Source organism: Xenopus tropicalis, chromosome 8 (assembly GCF_000004195.4).
Source record: "Xenopus tropicalis strain Nigerian chromosome 8, UCB_Xtro_10.0, whole genome shotgun sequence".
NCBI classification, from domain to species: domain Eukaryota; kingdom Metazoa; phylum Chordata; class Amphibia; order Anura; family Pipidae; genus Xenopus; species Xenopus tropicalis.
In genome coordinates this window covers 36351493-36358932 of record NC_030684.2, presented here as the reverse complement: position 1 = coordinate 36358932, position 7440 = coordinate 36351493, and the positions used below count along the sequence as shown (strand labels likewise).

Genomic DNA, 7440 nt, shown 5'->3' with positions numbered 1-7440 from the left:
ACGCAGCTTTGCATATAATTAGTAGAACTATACAGTTATGAATATAATATCTATAAAATGTATACCATATACCCATATACACTGCAAGGCAAATGTCAATAAAACCATTTATTGCTCATATTGGCCTCCTACATACAACCCTGTGGCTGTAAGTTGCTTTGGTGGCTCTCTGGGGTAGGTCAGGGCACATCTCACTATTCCCATTAGTAACTGTGTAAGAACTGAATTTCTCACCTCTGGAGCCCGGCATTTAAAGTTTCCAACGACGGCCTTCAGCTTCATTCCCTTGGAAACGTCCTCTGCTACCAGTCCAAAATCCACGATCTTGATGTGGCCATCTTTGCTTATTAAAATATTATCAGGCTTTAAATCCCTGGAAGACAATGGTTACTAATATTGTTATCTAATATAGGGTAGGAAAGTAAAGGGTGAGAGGGAAGGCAGTACAGGAAGAGGAAAGGCAACACAAAATGAGGAGTAAGAGAATATTATATACAATAGTGAAAACAGCAGCACTCAAGCCAGGCTTGATAAAGGGCTGGATTGAAGCCCAAAACGTTGCTTTTTGCACTTTAGTAAAAGTCACTATTTTCAAAATAACCGGAGTGCTGCTATTTTCACTATTGATATTGTTTACCCGGGCAGAGAGTTCAGCGCACACCTGGGGCTACAATAAGCTGTTTCTCCACCGTGTAGCACACCTTAATCGATATACTAGAATATTATATGCAGGGCTCTCTTGATTCAACACTTGTTTAAAAACAGGCCAAAGCTGGCATGAACAAGAAGCATTAAGAAAGGGGGCATGTTTCATTGGATAAAATTGCCCCTAATGGCAGCCCTGGCACTAAATTTTGCTCACAGACACTTAAGGATTTTACAGAATGAAAATAAGCCACTTCTGAATACAGAACAGACAGAACTTTCATGTTAATGTACAGTAAGCATTGTATAGGAGAAAACCATTGCTCATTTGTTCCCAACCTTCTGCCACACCACCCCTCCCGGCGTGCCCATTGTCTCACACTTTGATTTCTTTTTGGTGAAGGGGCAAACGGCAAGGAGCAGTGGCACCATACAGCAAACCCCACAACCATTCAGGTTCCCCTCCTCTCCTATGGGCCTACCGGCAGTCACAGATTCTGCTGTATGGGAGTTATGCCACTGGAATTAGATGTAAAGGGACAGAAATGTGTATGTGTGTGTCTGTTTATATGGTATGAAGTGATACCAACAACCCCTTCACTACTATGATGCTTTCCATTACACAATTTTTCTTCCTAAGTGCATTATGACTCCCCAATAAGGAATATTTACATTAGCCAAGATCTTGCACCCCACATTTTAGTCTTTCCTTCACTATGATTTAGCATCTCTCTGGATATAAGTGACTTATTTAAGTAAATGTTCTTATGCATTTGTTCATGTTAGCTCAACCATTATTGCTGTAGATAATGTACCAGAGCAGTTTGCATCCAATGTGCGTTATGTTTTATTTTATGCAGCTGTAGGGGGATGTGAATAAAGGGGCACAAGACTAACATATCACTATTTTATACAGTGCAGGGGGAAGCAGACACACAGCGGGATTTACTTACTCTGGGGTCAGAGCAGAGATAGAGCAATATTACTTACCGATGTACAATCCCTCTGCTGTGAAGGAACTGGAGGCCTACTACCAGTTCTGCTGAAAAAAAGCTGTAAAAATAGGAACATATGTATTAACCATTATATTTACCTTTACTGCAATGGTTCATTTATTAAAGACCCCCCCAAGGTGATACACATACCCAGATGACCTGATAAAATCTGGGTACGTGTGGCCAACTCTAAACTCTAGACAGAATTGTAACAGACACTATCTGATGACAAGTTCCTTTCTAAACTGACAGCATTACTTTTTTATTTTATAAAAATGTTTTTACCAGTCCAAAGTCCCTGTTTGTGGTACAAAAACCATTTGTATTCCCTCTATTCCAAATTTTGCAAAGAGGATAATATAATGGACAGGGGCACCATTTCTGCAACTGTACAGGGGCCTTGTGGTAGACACCTGTCTGGATTTAGTAAAGTTGAAGGGGCCCAAACACTAACTGGATGGGGTTGTGTATCTCTGCTATTGAATAACACACATCCAGGGTCTTATTTATCAGACAAATTCTGCCCAGTTTATTTAACCCATAGCAGCCAACTGGCGAAATGCCCAGTATTGTTAAATAAGCTCCACAGTCCTTTGCAGACTGCACTGAATCATGCTCTCCATATTGACTCCTATATTAGTATTTAATTAATACAGTGGTAGAGGAAGTTTAATCTGGATTTGCATGCTATTCTGCTGGACCCAAAGGGTGAACTTAATGCCCCTTTCAGCCTTGTGTAACTGTAACCTGGCTGATATCTGTCTCTGAACCATATCCCTCTATTGCAGTTTGTATGTTACTTACATTACCGTCTCCATCCCGAGTTTCTCCTTACTGTGTATCAGATCCCAAAGGCTGGTCTTGCTCTCACACTCCATTACCAGATAGGCATGCAGCTGGTTACATAGATAAATGAAAAGAGCATAAAAATGAGTAATGTTGAGTCCTGTAAGATCATCATTCTATTCAGTCTCACTGTTGGATGAACAACAGCGCCATAAGTATAGAAGTAGCAGCACCCCATTACTGCATAAAAAATGACTTGCTCACCTGCCTTTAGCCAAAGCAATTTCAGCCATGAGCACTATTAACTAGTCCGGTGTGTCATACATGCACAGGGGTTTGCTGGGCTGGGACACACGTACAAGTGTAATTGGCTATAGTAGCAGAATAAGGTATGTCCCACTAAACAAAGTTAAATAAAGGCATAGTAACATTGGCACTATATTGTACCTGTGATTGAAAGGCTGCAAGCCCCTTGCAGAGAAAGGGACACTCTCCGGTGATCTTGAGTGTTTGAGCTTCTGCCTTTATCCGCTTCTGATCATAACGGTCGTCTTTCTTAATGATCTTCAAAGCAACATGTTTCTTTGTGTTGGGTAATGATGCCAACATTACCTGAGAAAGGCAGAAGGAAGAGAGAAGTGATAAGAAGGTCTAATTGGACACACTGATCAAATGCTTCTGACATAATTAAGGTCCTACACACATCTGTATTTGTCGTAGCCGTATGGCACTGTTGTCATTTTTCAGAATTGTAAGGGAAATTTGACTTGCATTTAATTACCATAATGCTCCATGATATTCTAAATTTGACTGGTTGTATCATGCTGAGTAAGTTGTGCATGGATTCATATGATCACTATAAGAAGGTATTGCAGTAGTGTGCAATATTTGTAAAAATGCAATGAGATCCAGGAAATGTTTTGGGGAGCACTTGAAAATGGGTTATCCCTGAAAAGTTCATTGGAATGGAAAGCAATAAGTGATTGGCAGTAGTAATGCGAGTAGCAATTGAAATACCATGAATCAGACACAAGAGCCCATTGCTGTCAGACACAAGGAAGCATCGTACACCTGCTATTGGTGCAAGTAGGGGCGCCGAATAGAGGCTACCCATGTACACACCCAACCTACCCCTCATGAATACAGAGCTGCTCTGGGAGACCAAAACCTGTGGCTACAGTGTAGGCCTGCGCCACTTTTTTGTACTTAGTAAATGAGCCCCATGAAATCAAACAAGGCTTTACTGTACATATAGGAAGCTAACACAAAACAAGGGGTTACAGTAGCTGGGATCTTGTCCTTGCAAAAAAACAGGCCAAAATAAAATAGCAACCCTGGGAAGCTGATCACTTACCTTGCCGAAAGATCCAGCCCCAAGTTCCATGTGGAAACTGTAGTTGGAAATGACACAAGGATTGGGTCTTTCAGCTTCAACACGTGGTTTTTTCAGATCCTGTTCTTCCTCTGGGAAAGAGAAATTTGATTAATATACCATATTGCTGAGATACACTGGATATCTTAACTTTCCGGCCTTTACCTAGAATTAATATTACTTTATTAGCTTTATACTGAATTTCCAAGGATTTGCAATGAGTTGATACTTAATTACATATCACCAATGTCTGTCTGGTACTTTTAAAGCCTACAATGGAATATTTACTAGACAATTGTTACAGTTATTTTATGTTCAGCCTGCTTCTCCTTACCTTCTGCTGGTTCCCCATCATTGCTGCAGCTTCTCTCTCTTTTCTTGCTTTTGTCTTCCTCTATCACAGACTGGCTCTTTATTTGGCCGATATCTTCCTCTGTTCTGATGTTCTGCCCAATTCTTAATCTTTTAGCGCTAGATTCTGTCTCGCTGCTGTCCTCATCAACTTCTCTTTTCCTCTTCTCCAGGTTGATATGAGGACTTCTGGCAAATTCCTCCTTTTCACTTACAGAAGTCCTCTCTCCTTTCTCCTGCTGAGATCCTTTATCCATATGAGATAAAATGATATAAAAAAACTCAAAAATTCACAAAAATATTGCTTCTCTCTAGGGAGACGCTTGGCAGCACTTCAGTCTCTGAAGCTACTCTGTCTAGAGTGACACATTTCCAACTGCCAAAACCCAACTGTCACTGTACATGACAATATGCTATACTAACTTGGTGCAATATCCACTTGACCCCATTTAAATGGACACAATCAAATACGTCTCTCATCTGAAACCTTTTAGTGGGGCTTTTCTTGTAAGAACAATTAAAAATGTACAAACTTTAAAGAATTTTCCATCAACTAGAAGAAGATGCCCCTTGGTGCCTATTGTCAGCTGCATGGAGTCAATAAGTAAAGACTAAATCTGGCTGCATTTGAGCCAAGGTGAGATGTGCTTGTCAGATCATTCCATGTGATAATCTGCTGAATATTAAAGCAATATGGCCACACAAGTGGATGGCAGACCGTACCAGAACACTTAGCAGAAAAGTTAACCTATGGATTTGCACATCAATCAAACTGTGAAAAAAATCCCTGTATGTATAGCTTGCTTAACTGGACTGGGTAATTTCCAATGGCTATTTCACCAACGCTGCACATAAAGAGTAACCCTAACATGCAGTCATGCTGGTAGATCCACTGGAGACCTAATGCGATTTCCCTAAGACACCATTTAGTGTGAGACTACAAGCCCTACACTAATTGGCACATCAACTTTATACCTTTTTAAAGTTGTGTTCAATTAGACAATGAAACACTAAAAATAATTTGGATTATTATTATTAAAATGGGTAAAGTACCATTCAAAGGTTCCTGTCAGTGTTATGTACTCGTCTGTTAGTTTAAAGTTGCCATAAAAGTACATACAGTACAATCTGTAAAATGCAGAACTGAAAGCCTCCTAATACTGCTCACATTATGCTTTGTGTCTGTGCTTTAGTAATGAGAAGGCAGTGTGGTGACTGGATTATGTAGGGTTACTATCAGTCTGGTTTTAAAAATATTTAAGAGATTCTTACACCTATTTATATGGTTTAGAACCTGTGTTATAAAACCTGTGTCATATATTGAACCCACTATGTCATTTGTTGATCTGCTTACTATGTACATGTCTTGTTATCTTACCAGTGAAGGCCGATACAAAGACTGTATGAGAACATTTAACTTTGGGGGACAGCCTAGAAGACACGAATGTAAACTGTCCAAGGTCTACTGTACCCTTGGCACAATAGAATAAGAATATTGTACATCATGTTATAACCTAAAGCTCAAGGATACATTGGATACAAGCTCAAGGATACATTGCCAAAAAGACAATTCACACATGCTGACTGCCCCTCCCACAAAGATTTTTCTTTTTTTTAATGCTCAAATAATTACAAATAAATAATATTATCTTAACCTGTTGTTTGTGGTTCATTAATCCATTAACATATCTATACTGTTTGTCCAGGTATTAATGCACTCAGAAATGTAACCCCTGCTTTGCAATTTGTTAGAAATAGCTTATTCATTTTGTTGTTGAACTGTAACAAGAGAGTAAATCTTCCTTTTGGTTCTGTGGACATTTAGAAAATTAATTGGCCACTTTCACTAAGTTCAGCGTCTTAGTGAATAAGCATAATCCTCACGAACTACCGCTTGATGTAGTTGCACAAAATGTGGCAAAGCTTCCTGAGTTGAATTTCACCCCTTAGTAAATGTGCCCCATAGTGTAGAGAGTACAATTGCAATCTCAAGGCTAAAAAAGACACATTTCTTTAATAAACTAGAAGCTATGGCAAGATACTCCCGCCTTGCCTCCTGGAAGCAGTAGCACTGCGCAGAAACAAAGTGAAATTCCATTTAATTTTTCTTGCTTAAGGAACATAAAGGAGTTTGTAACATATGGCAATGCTTATTTACTCTAGAATCAACTTTTTGTATCACTAGGACAGTAAATGTAGTAGTACACAATGTAATTGTATATCAGATAAAGACTCATTAAGAGAATGCTATGGCAGAGGAAAGAACTATAGAGTTTGTGGGATAACTTTGTTCTATAGGTTGGCAAAAAACTGTTAACTGCAATGGCACAAAGGGCACTTTGATCGCTGTAGGTCTCTCCGATAGCAAGAACTCCAGTGATCCAAGTGCCCTGTGTTCCCTTCTCTGCTCACGTCCCTTCTTACTCTCTTGCACGGGAAATGTGTAGTGTATGGGAGACAATGGTAGGCACATATCTTTTGAAGTTTTAAAACACAGGTAAAATAATTTGCCATGGAGTTGTAATTATTATTATCCCACATTTATAAAACCCCAGCATATTCATGTTTATTTCAGCTACACGGGTGTGAACAACTGTTTAGTGTATAAAACATCAGTTATCAAACAAGTTATACTCTCAAAGAAGCAAGTTTTCCATCACACAATAACATCCCCCTGTATCTGCTGCACCGACATTAACACCTAACTACTATCAGGCAAATACACAAATACCCAATAATGTATCAAACCATGTACAGGTGTGGGACTTGTTATCTATAATACTCGGGACTAGGGGTTTTCCAGATAAGGGGTCTTTCCATAATTTGGATCTCTATACTTTAAGTCTACTAATAAATTATTGAAACACTAAGTAAAACCCTGGAGGACTGTTTGGCCTTCAGTAAGGATTAGTTATCACGTTGTTGGGATTAAGTACAAAGTAGTGTTTTTATTACTACAGAGAAAAAGAAATTATTTTTTTTTAATAACGTGAACTATTTGATTAAAATGGTCTATGGAAGATGGCCTTTCTGTCCGAATTTTTTTGTGTATTTCTCCCATACCTGTACTGTGCATATGAACAGAATTAAAGCTTTTGGCAAATGTACGATTTTACTATGTAATAAATGAGCCTTGGGAACTGAGATGTTTCACTACCAAACATACTTTTATTGCAAAATAGCATAGCTTAAAAGTGCTTACATTTAAATTCTTCTTATCAGTCATGTTAAGCAACAAGAGTGTAAATATCTTTAGACAAAAGTTCTTTTGTCTTGGTGGCCAGCTGTTTG

At 38.9% G+C, this 7440-nt stretch overlaps 1 long non-coding RNA gene across 1 annotated transcript; it reads right to left on the bottom strand.

Moving 5' to 3' along the window:
- Positions 1–249: 249 nt before the first annotated feature.
- Positions 250–2518, bottom strand: LOC116406552. The gene is made up of 3 exons (XR_004219559.1): positions 2445–2518; positions 1636–1698; positions 250–373 (listed from the first exon to the last, which is right to left on the bottom strand). It is a non-coding gene; the product is annotated as an uncharacterized LOC116406552 (long non-coding RNA).
- Between the last annotated feature and the right edge of the window lie 4922 nt (positions 2519–7440).